The sequence below is a fragment of the Ambystoma mexicanum genome, chromosome 11, assembly GCF_040938575.1.
Source record: "Ambystoma mexicanum isolate Mex_15411 chromosome 11, UKY_AmexF1_1, whole genome shotgun sequence".
Classification (NCBI taxonomy): Eukaryota; Metazoa; Chordata; class Amphibia; order Caudata; family Ambystomatidae; genus Ambystoma; species Ambystoma mexicanum.
The window spans coordinates 988,320,243-988,337,506 of NC_090934.1; the positions used below are offsets into that span (position 1 = coordinate 988,320,243).

The 17,264-nt window shown below is 44.1% G+C and overlaps 1 protein-coding gene across 1 annotated transcript in view; it reads right to left on the minus strand.

Annotated features, from left to right (window-relative positions):
* The window catches only part of LOC138505095 (receptor-type tyrosine-protein phosphatase beta-like), a 221,127-nt gene that overhangs the window by 103,978 nt on the left and 99,885 nt on the right, over nucleotides 1–17,264 (minus strand). The window lies entirely within an intron of this gene.

Genomic DNA, 17,264 nt, shown 5'->3' on the forward strand with positions numbered 1-17,264 from the left:
GGCAACAAGGGGCAGAAAACATGTCAGATGTTCAGGCTATCCCTCATTAATCTTCATGAGATACATTTTCATATAACAATTCAAAATGTATGCTATTTAATATCATGAAAACTAATCAGGCATATCCTGAAAACTGTCAGGTTTGCAGCCCTGGGGGCCTAGAGTTGGACACCCCGGATGTATACAGTAGGATATAGGCTATACCTCAGCTATTCAGCCAAGCAATCACATTTAGAAATAGACCTACATATAGAGTGGCATTTTTTGTCAGTGAAAACTATGTAATAAATATGTTTAATAAACACATATTTATTACACGTTAGCAACATGATCTGACCATCTTTCCATGACCCTCAGAGTATTTAATATGGAACACTTTAGCAATCAATAATGTAGCAGTAATGTAGCAGTAACAATGGAGATTACAGAGGGGGTGTAAATAGGGCAGATCGAGGTACAAAGAAATTAGCTGATGGCATTGAGGAGAGCAGGAGAGTGGTGAATAAGGCAATAGATCGGGTATTTCTCGTGGACTCTTCTACGTTGTTCCATGTTCAAGAAGTAAAGAGAAAGCCATTATTGATTTTCCAAATACATTTTTCATTAAGTACGTCAGGAGTAAGCAGCCTGTGATCCTCTAGAGGTGTTCGCTTTTGGATCCAGTGACTCCTCACTTTTGACTATATGGCGAAGTTCAGATGGGAGTTGTAGGTAGGGCTGGCCGATATATCGAGTTTTGGAGATATATCGATTTAATTTCAAAATCGATATAGGATGAGACAATATCATCAACATAGAGATATATACATATATATATATACATTATTACCTAAACTACCATTTTTTATTTACATTTTGATATTTACACAGCTGTGTGTATTCTCAAACAGGAAGAGGAACCTTGCATTTGCACTTTATTTGGATCAGTGTTTTATAAATAAAGGTGTTTGTGACATCTCATATGTAGTTGGCGGCTGACAACTGAGCATTTAACCCACATAAACAATAATGAGATATATATTGTATATCACAATTCAACCAAAAAATATTGAGGTATGACTTTTGGTCCATAACACCCAGTCCTAGTTGTAGGTCAAAACATCCGGAGAGAGAAAGGTTCTCTTCCCCTGAAGTACATTACCAACTGCATATTTCCTCTTGTTACAATTCTGGAAGTGGGGTGGAATAATGTGAAGTTAATGAACTACTGTTAAGCACAAGAGCATAAACAAATCATCATTAACAACAGACCATGGACGCAACAGCATTACAAAATCTTCTAAAACATAACCAAACGGTTCTCAAAGAGCAAGTAGCATTGAGTTGATAAGGCAACATGATGGTTATCAACAAATCTTAACATATTTCCCTCACTATTGCAGGAAACAAAAGGAAAGAAGTTAGTATGGAAACGAGGACTATACATAAAAAGGTGGGCAAAAAGAGCAGAAATTGCATCCACTATTCGTTCTTCCTACGCATCTGGGAATTTGTCACATATTCTTTTGAAGGTCTCCCGATTCCCCATGCTCCATGGTGGCTAGTCTTCCCGTCTCTATTATCCAGTCTTTACCCTTGAGAGGTTACTTGGACTCCAGGTATCTTGAAACAAGCTATTTTGTCAGTGTCAAAGCTTTTCTTAATCCACAATCTGAGTTGAGGACCACAAAGGGAGGTGTAGAGTGAAATTCATGGCAATGTACTGCAAAGGCGCTTTGATCCCAAGGGTCGATAACTTTTACTACCTGGGAGTCAGGTTCCCTTCCAATTTTGGCCCGAACCCGCATTTGAGCAAACAGGTGTCTTATTTAAAGCAGGCATTGGGCGGTGTCACCAGGTCATTGGGCCTGTTTAAAGCCAAACCAATTGACCTGTTGTTTAAAGTGTACAATGGCAAGGCAGCCTCTGTCGCTAGATTTGGGATGGAGTTATGGGGGTATTCTAATGTTAATTCAATTCAAGTAGGTGAGAATCATTTATTTAAAAGCATCCTGGGCCTGTCATCCTCTGCTCCAAACATTGGGGTACACCTAGAATTGGGCTGTAAATTAATTGAGGATCTGATCTCACTGCAGCCCGTTTTTCAATGGCTCAGGCTATGCTGCAATGAAAAAGCTGTCCTTACCCACGAGTTGATTAACTTCATGATTGCCAAAGACATTGGTGGTAAGGTTGAGGCACATTAAGAAACAAATAATGGAACTCAAAATTACACAATTGTACCCACCTCTTAATTGTATATCTCGAGGGGAGATAAGATTACTGACCAGCTGTTTTCATGATTACATAGGGGCAAGGAGAGAGAGCCTGGAGCTCATGAAACCTAAGAACAGAGGGCTAATGAGGATCATGTCCTTTGTCATTCAGAAGCATTTAATGTTGGCCGAGTCACTGTTGGAGCGAGTCATTATAACCGGGGGTAGGTTCGATTGTGTCTTATTACTGGTGGTGGTGGCAGCATTGTCTGTGGAGATTGGTAATCAGACCTGTGCGTTGTACGATGCTGCCTATGCGGATCTGGCCAACTTGATATTTTTCTGGCCATCTTATGAGAGAGTGAGAGGCTCTTTGTTACACCCTGTGTCGCGTGAACTAGGTTTTGTTCAATATCGCCCAGCTCTGATTTTTCTATTGAGGACCGACTCTCCATGTGTTGGGTGGACTCTTCTATCCTACCTATAAAAAGCACTTTATATTAGAAAGTGTTTGCTCAGGAATATGTCATGAAATGTGTTTTTTGTATGGTTGTTTTGGATTTCATGATATGGGGATGGATATATCTAGCATCTATATTGTTATGCATTTTATCCTCTTTTTATTGTATTGGTTTTATGGAAAGCTTTGTACATTTCCGAAATAAACATGATGGTGATGATGATGATGATGATGAGTTGAGTGAACTGGAATTTGGTAAAATGCCAAATCCTTTAAGGGCTTTGGGTTGAGCTGGACATCATTGCTGTGGACCAGGTCTGTAACTTCCTTAATCCTCAGCCAACTAGGAATGAAGTTAGGGCACCATGACATAAAACAAGTGCAGATGCCCCACTCTCTGCTACAGTTACAGAATTTGCCAGACCTGCTGAACTTGGCATAAAATTAAAATTTCTGAGTCCAAAGGAGTCCAAGGCATATTTCTATTTCTGGAGACAATCAGCCATATAGATGATCACTTTAGGTATTGTGGTGGGTCGGAATAAGGATGCAGATGTTGCATGACATTGCCACTAATTTGTTTATTATGTGATAAAAAAGGCCTAACTTTCCCTATTGCTATTGGGGGTGGGGAAGTGAAAAGGACCTAATATGCTGCAAGTCTGCATCACAGAGCAAGCTTGTGTTGAACACTGCAGCAGTCTTTATGGGGCGAAAGGGGCCACGTCTGGTAAGACTAGCCCTGGTGAGAGGTGCACCATGGGCAGAGTTGTTACAAATTACCCTCCTCTGAGTTGAACATGTGATGAGGTGGGGAAAGCCTTTTTGTGCCAGAAGCTGGGTAAAGCACCTGGTCCAGATAGGGTACCCCTTGACTTTTATAGGAGTGATATTGCAGTCTCAGTGCCATATTTAAACAGGTTGTTTAATGTTATCCTGGGCATAAATGCAGTTCCAGAGTCCAGGAGAATAGCAGAGTTGGTCCCAATTTATGAAAAAAAGGCCCTAGAGATGACCCCTTGAAATACAGGCCCATTTCACTTCTGGATGCAGGGGGGACACATATTGCCAGGGCTTTGCTATCATACTTAGATAACTGGGCTAGTAGTGGTATAATAATTAATAATCGCCTGGTGGGGTTCTCAGAAGGACTGAGCACAGTCGGCCAAAGTCTTCTACTAAGGTTGATGTGTGACAAGTATGCAGTCTTGAGAATAGTTAGTGTGTATGCAGTCTTCGTGGATCTGCGCACCGCCTTTGACACTGTGCCTAGGGAGCATAGCTGGGAGACATTGAGGAAGCAGGGTATCCCGGGTCCCTTGCTGACTGCAATACAGAACCTAGTTACTGGCAATACTGCAGTAGTAAGTTTGGGCACTGATGGGAGAACATCCAATAGTATTAGAATAATTAAGTGTGTCTGTCAGGGATGTGTCCTTGCTCCCAAGCTCTTCTGTTTGTTTATTAATGGCATGATTAATGAAATATTGGTAGTTCAGACGGATGCACCGACATTGGCAAGGGAAAGGATACCAGCCCTGCTGTATTTTGATGATGCAGTTTTGCTATCTTTGACACCCGCAGGCGTCCATAAACAGTTGGACATATTCACTGCATTTTGTAAAAGGAATTGCTTGCCATTGCATGTTGGGCAGACAAATCCATGGTTTTCAATATTAATGGCAGTAGGAAGCAAAAGGGACTGAATTTGGGCCTGGATGAAGGGGTGATTGAACGGGTTGCCACATTTGACTATCTTGTGATAAGACTAATGGCAAGCAGTGGCTGGGCAATGCAGCTCAAGAAGATCAAGTTGACACTGCAAGGTACAGCGGGGCACTTGTCAGGTTCACCGCAGAGCATGGAAATGGGGCCATGCATGTTTCTCTTAAAGCATATACTGCTCAGGCACGGCAGGCTGCGATGTACGGAGCAGAGCTGTGGGGGCAGACGAACATACAAACCCTTGCAGTCAGTGAAAACAAGTATCTGAAGAAGTTACTGGGATTGCCTATCTGCTCCTCGAGCCTGCCAGTGCGTCTTTAGATGGGCAGGCAGGGAATAGAGTCTGTCTGTCAACTGCGCCCAGTTCTTTACTGGGTCCTGTTTGGTCTAACAAAAATGTACTCAAATACAGAGAAGCATTGCAGGATGTGTTATCCCAGCAAGGGGGTACAAATTTGAAGTGGGTAGTCCAGGTAAAGCGGAGCTTAATGGATTTGGGTCTTGGTGGCTATTGGCTCTGATGCAGCAGGATACTTTGGCTAAAGCTACATCTTCCGAATACCTAGCATGTTATCTTGCAAACAAGATGGAGGAGAGGTTTGAGGCTTACTTGGATCTTATCAGCCCCAAGCTCGAAAGGTCCATGTATGTGAAATTTTGATTTGGGATCCTGCCTATAGCAGAGTAGTTGATGCATAGAAGGGACACTGACGCTTCACCTACTTGTACCCTATGCAGGAATGGCACAGAGGATTTGAAGAATTTGATTATGTTGTGTACGGCGTCACTTCCCCTGAGGAGGCGTCTGAAGCAAAGCAGAAACATTGTGAGAAAAGACAATCAGGAGAAGGGAGACATTCTCCTGACCTTAGTTTGTTAGAATAGTGCTAGGGTAATTTAGCATTAGTTCTTGGACAGCTGACATTTTTCATTTTAGGACTTCCTGACGATGGACGACCATCTTAGTTATTTATATAGGCTGGGAGCACCCACATAGCACTAGTTCAGTTCATAAGCTTTATTTCGACAAACAAGTCATAAAATCACACATACCTTCACATATCATTAAATGCATAAAATGACATAAAACATATAAAACACATAGGCCCTCATTACGACCCTGGCGGAAAGGGGTTTACGCCGGCGTAAACCATGGCGCCCCTTTCCGCCTGAGTACGAGTTCCCGTAGCGCCATGGTGATTTTTACGCCTGCTTTTTGCAGGCAGAAAAATCCATGGCGCTACGGGACTTGTTGTTAATTACGCCACCGTAATTTACGGTGGCGTAATTAACGCCTTCCCCACTCCCATTATACCCTATGGGGCAAAAATGGGAATGGGGAAGGGTAAATGGGGATTGGGGACTTACCGCCCCGCCAAGGTCGGAATGGGGCGGTAAGTCCGCCAACCACCATGGCGGAGTTGGCAGCTTAGCGCCATGGACCATGGTGCAAATTGCACCATGGTTCTCCGCCAGGGTCGTAATGAGGGCCATAATCCAGCATGTTAAGATAATATAATATTAACATTAAATAGTCTCTAGTCATTTTCTCTTTCTGGTTTACAGTGTCTGCCTCCTAACGCATGTGGTACGTTCCCCTCTTCCCATGGGTATTTCAGGCCCAGTCTTAATAGTGTGTAGGAGTTCCCGAATAGAGCCTGCACTCCAGTTGCTCATTTAGAAGTACCAGGAACGTTCACACCAAGATATGTGACGTATGATGAGAAAATAAATCAGCAGAGAGCCGCAGTAGGGCTCTGCCCAGTACCTATCAGAAAAGCAACACCTATTGAAGTACCGACACCCAGACAACCATGGACAGTAAGGTATCCATCAAGAAAACCCTACCAGCAAATGAGACGAAATGAAGATCGCCTAAGTACAGTCCCGGAAGAAACCAAAAAGGTCTTAATGGAAGACGGATGAAGACCTGGACAGGCGTACAGATAGAAGAAATAACGACCCGACAATGACACAAATAGACGAAACTCCATGAATAAGGATATTGTGAACCTAAAAGGGAGAACAATGTTGAAATACCAAGAAGCTTAAGCTGTAAACAGGATGAAAATATTCAACAAGATAACACCTGTATATATGCCTGGAACCCCAAGAAGGCTAAGAAAACAATACGGCTTGCTATGCTAAGTAGAAGAATAGTATGGCAAGCGCCATTATACATAATCTACCTCAAAACGAAGCACAGTATTATAAGTGCGATTCCACTTTGCACGAAAAGCAGAATCAACCCAGGTTACTAAAGGCCGCATGAGCAGAGATTCGTATTCTAGCAAGACGAGAAGAGGCAGCTGAATCGAAACTCGGCAGATGCAACTCGTGCCAGGAGAGCCAAGGTCATAACAAAAGAAGGAACAAACAGTAGCTACATATAACTGAAACTTAAGAACAGAATATCCTGACTCTAAAAGGTCGAGATAAGGAGGCATAGGCAGGTGGCGAGCTAAATAAGAATCAAATGCACAAATTGAGAGAAACTAGACAAATTCACAGTGTGGGAATCACGTGACCAGCCAAGCGAGAAGGAGCACAGGTTCACACCTACGCATGGCATCCACCCAGGCAGAGATATCAGAACTTTTCCAGACAGAAGATGCAGTTTCGAGGCCAACCATATTGAAATAATTGACACATAGCTGCTGAAGCGATGATTCAGTGTAACCTTAATTGGAGGCAGGCCGGGTAACTAGGGGCACCCTGCACCTGGCTGACCATTCTGCGTGCTGCTAAGCAAAGTGGAAATGTATGCATGGGGTAGGTCCCAACCCAATCACAATGGACCAAATAATCTAGGGTCCTATAGTTAGCATAACCAATGGGACGTCATACTTTTAGTGACGTCTACAGTAGTCATTTTGAAGGAAGGGCTTAGGCGCCCACCTGACAGTGTTTACCCAATACCCTCACTCCGCTACCATATACAGATATAGCACCTGTATTAAACTTACCTTTTCCTAACCAATAGAATTGCATATTAACTTTTGAGTGTTATATGTCAATTATGACGAGTTTTGAGTATAAATGTCACCGCTTGTATGAAGTTCATTGGAGTTAAAGCGAGAAGGACTCCCTGTTTTTTGTACTTGTCATTAAACAGACTCCCTTTGCCAAACCATTGAGTTGTCCTTATTGATTGGTGTTGTAGTAATAAAGCTGCACCCCCATCCATCTCAAAGGTGCAGCTATCTCGTCTTAAAGTACTTCGGAGCAAACCTCGGCTCTATGGGCCGACTGGGGGTCTCCGGAGTACAATGGTCTATTTTCCGGCTTTTATGGTGATTCACTCTCTCACATTATTACAGTTCAAGTTCCTCGACTTTAATTTCACGGTCTCGTCAATTCCACTGAGACGAGTTTCTCCTGTTTCATAATGATTCCCAGGAGGCCTCTCGGTTCTCCCGTTCTCCCTGTAACCTCTGTATCAGGGGGGATGTCTTTGGGGTCTGTGTTTGCTCGGGTTCTCTTTGGCCGTTCACCTTTTTAACCTTCCTGGTCCTCTGTGTGCGACCTGGTAAGCAATTGGGTATTTGGACAGTTTGCTGAATTTGCAGCATACTGATTTCGCCATTGTTGTATTGGCGCACGGCCCACCACAAAGTCTTTGTGGTCACGCCACCACTGGGATTGGAGGTCCTGTCTCCTTGGTTTCTCACTCTGTATCGACCCTGGGCGTCCAGCGTCTTGCTCTCCGTCTCAGAGCAGTTCCCAGGCTCATTGGCTCTCCTTCGCTCCGCTTCTCTCACGTGTTGCCCAGCCAGGTTTGTTTCTTTGCTTTATCTCACCTCGGCTCTCCTTTCAACCTCTTAGTCTCAGTTGGATGCTAGTTTCTATTTAAAGAGACCTACTCTCTTTCTTGTTTGTAACAGTATATTTTAATTTTGTCTTCATCCAAGTCTCTGGTTTTTATACTGTTCTTCAAATATGATAGTCCCATGCATGCCACCATGGGGAATGACTATTGGAGATCCTCACAGGAACCAGAGTCATTGTCCCCTATGGCGGAGTCTTTCCCATTGAGGTGCCACATGCCTATAAACCTAGGGAGGGTTTTTGTGAAGCAGGCTCATCTCCCTAGCCTAAAAGGGTGATGCCACCCCTTGGGGAGAAGGGAAGAATTCCCTTGATGCATCACACTATGGAACTTAAAATTGTTTTCTGGGATATCACAGTCAATTGAAAGTCGAGTTCCCAGATGCAGTCACCAAGGCCCTTATTAAAGAGTTGCATATTGTTAGGGCATAATTGTTTGTTAATTGCCTTAGGCTTGGTGCCCTGAACACTGGTGTATTGAAGTGCAGTAAAAACGTTATCTAAACCATTTGCTTTCAGAGCCCCCTTTCTGTGTCCACTGGAGTGTTCCTCGGCTAGAGGGTGAGCCCAATTTCATTTATTAATCCCTATCTCCAGTAGGCTGAATGACTTCAGAACATCACTCTCATAGATATGACAGCTTTGGATTCTTGATTCGTTTTTTGTGTGACTGAACTGGGTGAAAGTCGAATTGGGAATTTCTCATCTCAATTCACATTTCTCCAAGTGAATATCTGTTGCTGGGTCGATTTAGGGTATCTGGCAGTTCATGATTTAACAGCCACTACCTGCATGAATTGTGGAAATTATTAGGAGACGGTCTGGAAATCTATGGCACATGGATCCTGCTGGGAGCTGAACATCCAATGAAAAGGCTTATAATTGCAGCGGACACCCACTCGACTTAAAGCTTGAGACTTGGCATATCCTCAGCTTGTGGCCCAGGAACCTCATTGCCTGTGGCAGCAACTCTGTGCCTTGAAGTGGGTCCTGTCTGGGCTAGAGCCTATTTCCCACCGCTGCAAGGATCCATGCCTGCCAAACTCTGACTGCACTTTCTTTGTCCAATCACGTTGCCTGCAGTGTCCTGGGGTTGATCTCCACCATGAAAGAAGCAGTGATCATCGTCCAAGATCATCTGCCTTGTATAGCTCGAGATCATCAGAAACTGCATCTGCTTCAGAGATCAAATCCGCTGTCTAGCCGATCCCTAGCCCAGCACCCATTTCAGTCACTGCACCTGCGACCACTTGACCTCCTGCAACCGGACCAACAATGTGATTAGTGTAAAGAAGGCATGGTATCAAACAGTGAAGACAGACACAAGTGATCTCAGTTCAAGAGTCTTTATTGAACTTGAATGGGTTGGTTGAATGCCTATCTAACCTAAATCTAAGAATGGTAGAAAGCTACGACCATCAAATAAAATTAACACAGTCCTAGTCGAGTCTATGCCAAAATAAAAGGGCCTGAACTAATAAGCCTATTGCCATTTCTTACTTCTAAATACAAAAGTGGGTGAGACAATAATGTATGCAACAAAGAAAAGAGTTCAAGAAATAATATAATATGTCAGCACGGTTGAGCAGTTGGTTTCCCTTCCCCACGTTTTCAGCACCGGGCAAGGCGGCATGTTCGAGCTTTGCACACATTCTGGCTTCTCTGCCATGAGGACACGGTTCAAAGCATAGACATCACAGCCTCCTGCCAAAGTCTCTTTTCCAATGACAGTCTCTTACTGAAGAGGGCCTGTCTGAACAAACACATCTCAAAGTTCCATTTCTATTAGGATCTTCACATGCACAAGTTCTCACTTCCAGTATTTATTATGGGTCTCCCTCCTTCAGGGTTGCACCCCTTTGTACCACAATGTTTACTCTTGGTCTCTCGTTTGGGCTCAGACCATGGATCTTCCTCATTCAGGCTTGGGTCCTCTTGATATCAAAATCAAAGACTTTCGAATGTGTGATGGGTTTTGCTTAAACCATTGCAGGACTACTTTGATTCACTTCATACAATACTCTCATCAGTCTTTTGGCTTTCATTTCTCTTGGCGGGATACCTTACAGAGACCTTCAATTGAGCACACTCACGGTGCCAGACCACTCTGTTAACAGTATCGTATCTTCCCTTCTCAAGTTCAAACATTCATCAGCAGTTTAGCTTTACTCGCGTCTTTCATAACATGCGTTTAACAATGTTCATTCAAGCGCTCGTTATACAATGTTGCCGCTTGCAACCTTGACTTCAACACAGACAGGTCTTGCATAGATCTCCCCAACTCACCAGCTGTGTTGATCTCTCTAATGCTTCTTTGTTCTTCGAGCCAAGGGCGGTACCCCGGTGGCTGCCGCTACTCCTCACCTTGATTCATTACGCAGGAGGGCCTTCGGTTTCTCTGACACACGATGTTGGAGTCTTCAGTCTGGTTTCCTTGCCTTATGCTTTCTGCTTAGAAGGTTTCTGGAAAGTAATGGTTTCTTGCCAAAAAAGGTCAAGTTTATTTCCCTCCTTGCAAACCCTTCTTGGTTTCTCGTCTTTCTCCCCTCGTTGAGCTGCCGATTCAAAACAGATGTTCCTTTGTGTGCATTGCCTCCCTCAGACTGTGCTCTCATGTATCGCCTTTTATCCGTGTCGGGAAGTTTAATGGAAGTCAGGTGTGAGTGATTGTCAGTAATTGCCTGACTTTGCCTGACCATAGTAGTGGGACATGTCAGGTACACTGCTCAGGTGTGAGTCTGTTTTCTCCCAGAGTGGGCTGTCCGTGTGAAAGGGTTTGTGATGGGAAAGGGGGTTGGGTAAAGTTTCCACGTAACCTACCTTGTAGGAGGCGTTATAGGTATTACGGGGGAGGGATACTGCGTCTCGCCATCCGGTGTCCCACTGCCACTCCCCGAAGACCCCTAACCCAGCTGATCCTCCCGCACTGGTCCACCCCCAGGAACTGGATCCAAAAGCCATTGCCGTGTCCTGGCAATCCGGATGACAGATCCCCAGGGACTAGTGGGTGAGACGCCTTCTGGTTTCTCACAGTAGTCACCCCCAAAATGTCTTACTTACCTGGGGGTGGTCATTTTTACTATTGTATTTCAGGATCTGACTGTACATACCACTCTTGGTGCTCGACTACCCCTTTGTACTACAGTGATGAAATGGGCGTATAGTCAACTCCATAGCACTACCATTACCTTTCCATGGGTGGTGGTATTCTGGACTAGAATTCCTACCTCAGGCAGGATCGCTTAGTGTGTAGGAATTGGGAGTGACCCCCTCTCTTTGCTGAAACAGATTGTACTTAAAGTATTGTTTATCTTTGGACTAAACTCTTGTTAGTGAGAATTCTCATTTCTGTGCTAATTCCCTTCAATCTTCAGCTCATTTGCTGGACTTTAAGACTTTTTAATTTTAACCCTGGAGTGAGTGAGCCCTTTTTCTCACACTCTCATGTGTTTTGACCTGATTTGGATTATGTGTTTCCGTTGTTTTTGGAGTCAGTCAAACTCCATAGGCATTTACTGTTTGTATGTTTACACACAGCACCTTCAGTGTAGTGTCACAGAGAAATACTTTAGATTTCTCCCGAGGTTTAAATACTGTTTCTTTTGGGAACTATAGTTCCCAAGAAGAGTAAAGTGAAATTGACTTTACCTACCTTTTCTCTTTGTAGGTCCAGCACACACCATCGTATGTGGAGTGCTGGGGGATTAATTAGTAGCCCCTTATCCTACCTACTCATGTAACATTTTTTATGTAACCCGCTTTACTTTAAATGGCTAGTGGCAATGATTTAATTTTCCTACCATTGTGCTTTTCTACAACAGACTTAATCCTCAGTGGCAGTATAGCACCCATGGGTGACCATTTTGTTTCCATTTTCTGTTTGTGAGGTCTTTCTGGGGTTTTACTATGAGCGCCAAGACAGGTTTGAGCCCTTTGTTCGTTTTGTATTTGGCGGGCTTCAGTACTGAAACCTGCCTCTAGCTCCAGTGTGTCCGGAAGGGCACGAAGTGCGGGAGGTTCCCGAAACTCCCCTGCCCTTTGTCTTCAGGAATGCCTGAATGCACCCAGTCCTGATTGGCTGGCTGTCCTTGAAGGACAGCCCTCCAGCTGTTTCAGTGACAGCTAGCCTGTGCAAGAATGGGAGAAACCGGCATAAAAGGTGACGGTTTTGGACTAAAGACAGAGTCGACCACTGGGAAGAACAACCTGATTAAGAAACTGGGAACAAAGCTTGCTGCATCCTCCTAGACCTTTGAATTGCCCAGTGAAGCCCTGCTGCTGTGACAAACTTCACTGGACCACCCTCCCTGACTGGTTGCACTGGAACCTAGTGCCTAGGGTCAGAAATCTGTAGTCGAGTGCTACGTCTGTGATCTGGCCAGAAGCTCCACGTGTCTCCCCAAGACCCTCAGAAGCAGCACAACCAGAGCTCGAGTCCCCTCACCAGAGTGCAGGACTCAAGGTGTGAAGGAAGCCCAACCGGTATCCAAGATCCGCAGTAGTGCTGTTTACCGCACGCTGAAACCGCAAAGTGCGGCTGACCTGAAAAGAGCCCATAGCTGCCGCCGACTTCCGAATTGCTGCCACAGGAGTCCTCCAGAAATCCTCCCTCTTGTCCCCACGACTGAGGCACAGGAACCCAGGATCTGTATGGCTGCAACCAGACAGAAGCCAGTTGGACCACTCTTCTTCTAACATAAGGTACTGTTCCGACTGGGGGTACTTACCTCTGTGTTGTTAGCTTTGCTCTTCTCAGTTGAGACTTGCAGTAGCAACTTTGCTAGAGTTGATTTCAGCTCTACCCTTCTTAAGTGTAACAGCTTGTGACCCTACAGTGATTTTTCTTCAACAATCTCTCTAACTTTGTGCAAGAATTTGCTATCTAAGAAGTGCCTCAGCTCCATAGACTGTGCTCCAATTGACTTTGGCTTTCCTGGCTCCCTGCAGACTCTTCTAGTCCATTTGACTTTGGTACTTACTGTCCCTCATAGGTGATAACCTGTTTTTTAACTATTATTGATGGCAAAGGTTTTTATCTAGACTTCATTGCAAGATTTAATGATGTGCTCACATGCTCTGAGAACCTGTTTAACCTTTTTACTTCCTTTAACCTTTCTTTTTTGCAAACCTCAGAATCTACAAAGTGTACTAGTGATATGTAAATGCCATTACTGTCCTAGTTAGTGAAGTCTCCTCCAGGTGTAGGAAGTGTGTAATAAGCATCTCTAAAGATTCTGGAAAAGTATTTTATGGTGTATTTGATTGCTACATATATTTCCCTTTTTAAAGAATGCTTATTTAAAAACTACTGTTAAATAAATAAATTATTATTTATAACATAAACCTTGAGTGTAAGTGTTACTTGGCTACTTGTATTGGTGGATTTCATTGCTACAGCTCTGCATCTCGCATTTACCCCTCGTGAGATAAGCCTGGCTGGTCAGTCACATTACCAACTTGTGTACTACAGGCCTATACCAATAGGTGGGTTAGCTAATACCAAGAGGACAAGGGTTGTGTAGTCTCCCACAGGGTTACTACATCGATTCTTGCCTAACAACTCTTTAGATCACTTGAAATTCTCTTTCATGGTGAGAGAAGGATTACTAAAGTAAAAACTATAATCATAAGGCATGTTGTTTTACTTTTTCTTTTTTTTTTAATTTGGTTTTATTGATTTTGAAACAAAAATAAAAATAAAAACAAAAAATGAACAAGAGATTTAAGCGTTTCAATTGTTACAGCTCTGTTAGCACATGGTTACATCAACAGAACAAAACTAAAATCTCATTATACACTTGATCGTTCTTGTGTTCGTTTCCGATCTCTAGTAGTAACAATCAGTATAACATCTTCCTTACCCACCCGCCTCCCCCCCATGGTTGGGCAGACATCATTGCGGCATCATTTCTCTGTTGACATGTTCATAGCGAGTAATGTTCGGTTCACTATTGTGAGGTTTCCTTGATTCTTGGGTCATAACTGTCCTGTACTGAGTTTTTGGGATTCTTAGTTCAATTAAGATCCTGTAGCATCTTCGGGTTGGGAGTCTGTCGTGTCGGAGAGGTGTTTGCCTCGAAAGTCCGACCATAAGGTCTCACATTGCGATGCTTTGTTATGCAGGGATTCCGTGATCAATTCCATTGTGTAAATGTTGGTTGACAAATTGATCCATTCCTTCTTACTTGGAACCTTTTTGGATTTCCATTTTGTTACTAGGAGTGCACGGGCTGCTAGTAGTAGGTGTGGGGCAAGACCCCTGAGTCTAGACCACTCATCCCCATTTTTTTCCATTCCGAAGAGAACCAAACGTGGATCAACGTCTCTTTGTATACCATCTATGTCTTTAATCAATGCCAGGTCTTCCTCCCAGAATACTTTAATGTGTGGGCAGCTCCACCACATGTGCCAATAGTCAGCAGTTTCTCCACATTCTCGCCAACATCTCGGGCACAGAGTCTGAAACATCTTGGCCAATTTGAGTGGGTCGTATTGCCATCTGTGTAGGAGTTTGATGGCGTGTGATTTGTATTGGCTGGATAAGGACGTCTTTGATGCGTTTTTGCATATCATTTCCCATTGTTCTGGGTCTATCTCCTCTCCTAAATCCCTCCCCCATCTGCTTCTAAGATGTTCTGTGGACCCGGTGCCTGCTTCGATAAGTTCTTTGTACATAGCCAATATCAAACCCTTCATTTCAGACTTAGAATCCAAGAGTTGTTCGGATGGGGTGAGTTCTTTCCATGCTGATTTTGTGAGGACTCCTTTTATCTGGATGTATTGGAAGGTGGATAATGGACCTATTCCTAGGGCTTCAGTTAAGTCTGGAAGAGTAATGAATTTGTCCTTCTGCTGGAGTTGCCCTACCCTTTCGAGTCCCGCCTCGTACCAGGATTGGAATCTTCCTACCTCAGGTATATGATCGTTTATACCAGGGGACCATAAATGGCTAAGTGGGGACGACTAGGTGGTGATCTTTTTCATTGCCTTGCTTGGTTGCCAGATGTTCCAGATGGTACTCAGTATCGGGTGGCCCTTAATTTTCCGTTGTATCCTTTTGTGAGGGGTCCATAGCCATTCTGACACAGTGGCCGGCGTGAAGTAATGGTTGTCCATGTGGACCCATTGTAGGTGGTTGTGATCACGTAAGTGTGGGATAAGGATACGTAGTTGTGAGGCTTTGTAATATGCTCGCATGTCGGGGAGACCTACTCCTTCTTTGTCCTTGGAGAGCGTCAGAGTGTCGAATACAATCCTTGCCTTCTTTCCCTGCCAGAGGAACCTAAGCATAAGTTTTTTAGCTTCATCAAAAAATGCATTTGGTATCTCGATAGGTAACATCTGGAAAGGGTATAGGAATCGGGGGAGGCATACCATTTTAATGGCGTTAATCCGCCCTAACCACAAAATTGTGAGTTTGTCCCACCTGTTCAGATCGGCCGAGAAGCTCTGGAGGAGGGGAGGAGAGTTGGCTTCATATAGGTCTGTTATGTTTTTGGTGATCTGGATGCCCAAGTATTTAAAGGCAGAGTGTTCGAGTTTGAGGCCTAAGGGCAAGAACTTAGTTTTGTTTTCCTCTTTCGTTCCTTGCAAAGGGAACAATATTGATTTAGTCTTGTTCACCTTAAACCCGGAGAGTTTGCCATATTCTTCTAGTAGTTGGAGAGCATGGGGGACAGATACAGAGGGGTTGGTAATGTGTAAAAGTATATCATCAGCATAGAGTGCTATCTTATATTCTTTTGTTCCCAATCGCATGCCTTCTATTCTGGGGTCGGCTCGTATTTTTTGGGCCAGGGGTTCTAGGGAGAGTGCAAAAAGTATAGCAGAGAGGGGGCACCCCTGTCTAGTACCACGTCCCATGTCAAACCATCTGCAATATTCCCCATTAACCGAGATAGACGCCGTTGGGGATGTGTATACTGCTTGTATCCCTTTCCTAAATCTCGGCCCTATCCCCACCTTCCGAAGGACTGCCCTCAAGAATTCCCACTCCACTCTATCAAAGGCCTTTCTTTTCTGCATCTATTGACAGTAGGGCAGGGTCACTTGGAAGTTCTGGTGATGAGTGGATGAGATGTAGCGTTTTGCGCATGGTGTCAGCTTCTTGCCTACCCAATATAAATCCGACTTGGTCATTGTGTATGAGGTGAGGGATCAGTACTTCCAATCGAGCGGCTAATACCCTGGTGTAAATTTTCGCATCCAAGTTGAGCAATGAAATTGGGCGGTATGAACCACAAAGTTTGGAGTTCCTTCCTTCCGTTGGGATCACTGTTATGAGCGCCTTCGTAAAGGAGTCGGGGGCCGTCCCTGTTTCTAATATCTCGTTAAAGAGCTCTGTCAGGAATGGTGTTAGTTGGTCGCTGAAGGTTTTATAAACCCAGCGGTATAACCGTCCTCTCCAGGGGATTTGCCTACAGTTAGTCTTTTAATTGCCTCTTGGACCTCAGGTTCGGATATCGGAGATTCTAAGAGCTCAGTTTCGGGGCACGAGATTTTGGGCATATCTATCTGGGAAAGATAGTGTTCTGTATCTGATTGCCCTGGAGTCACTTCCGAGGTGTACAACGCCTCGTAGAAGTTGGCAAAACTTTCCGGGATAGTGTGGGGGGTTGGGGGCTTCGTAGGGTTTTCTTCAATTATCTCTTTCACTTTCCGTTCTGCCCTTTGTTCCCTTGTCTGGCTGCCAATAGCACGTCGGCCTTGTCCCCCTTCTTGTAGAATTTCTGTTTGAGGAATCAGAGTTTACGCGCAATTTGCTCGTGCTCCAATAGTCTGAGTTCTTCCCTTTTATGTTGTGCTATGTTGATGTTGTTGCGGTCCGTGCCCAGGTGTTCCCTGTTCTCACTTTCCAGTTGGTATATTTCGGACTTAAGTCTGTGCTCAATGATCTTTCTCTCTCTTTTTTTGGTAGATCCTTCTCGTATCAGGATGCCTCTCCAGGTGGCTTTACCCGCCTCCCATATTGTCTGCTTGGAGACTTCCCCATTGTTATTCAGTTTGAAATATTCCTCAATTTCATTTGCCATTTCAATTTTAAATACTGAATCTTT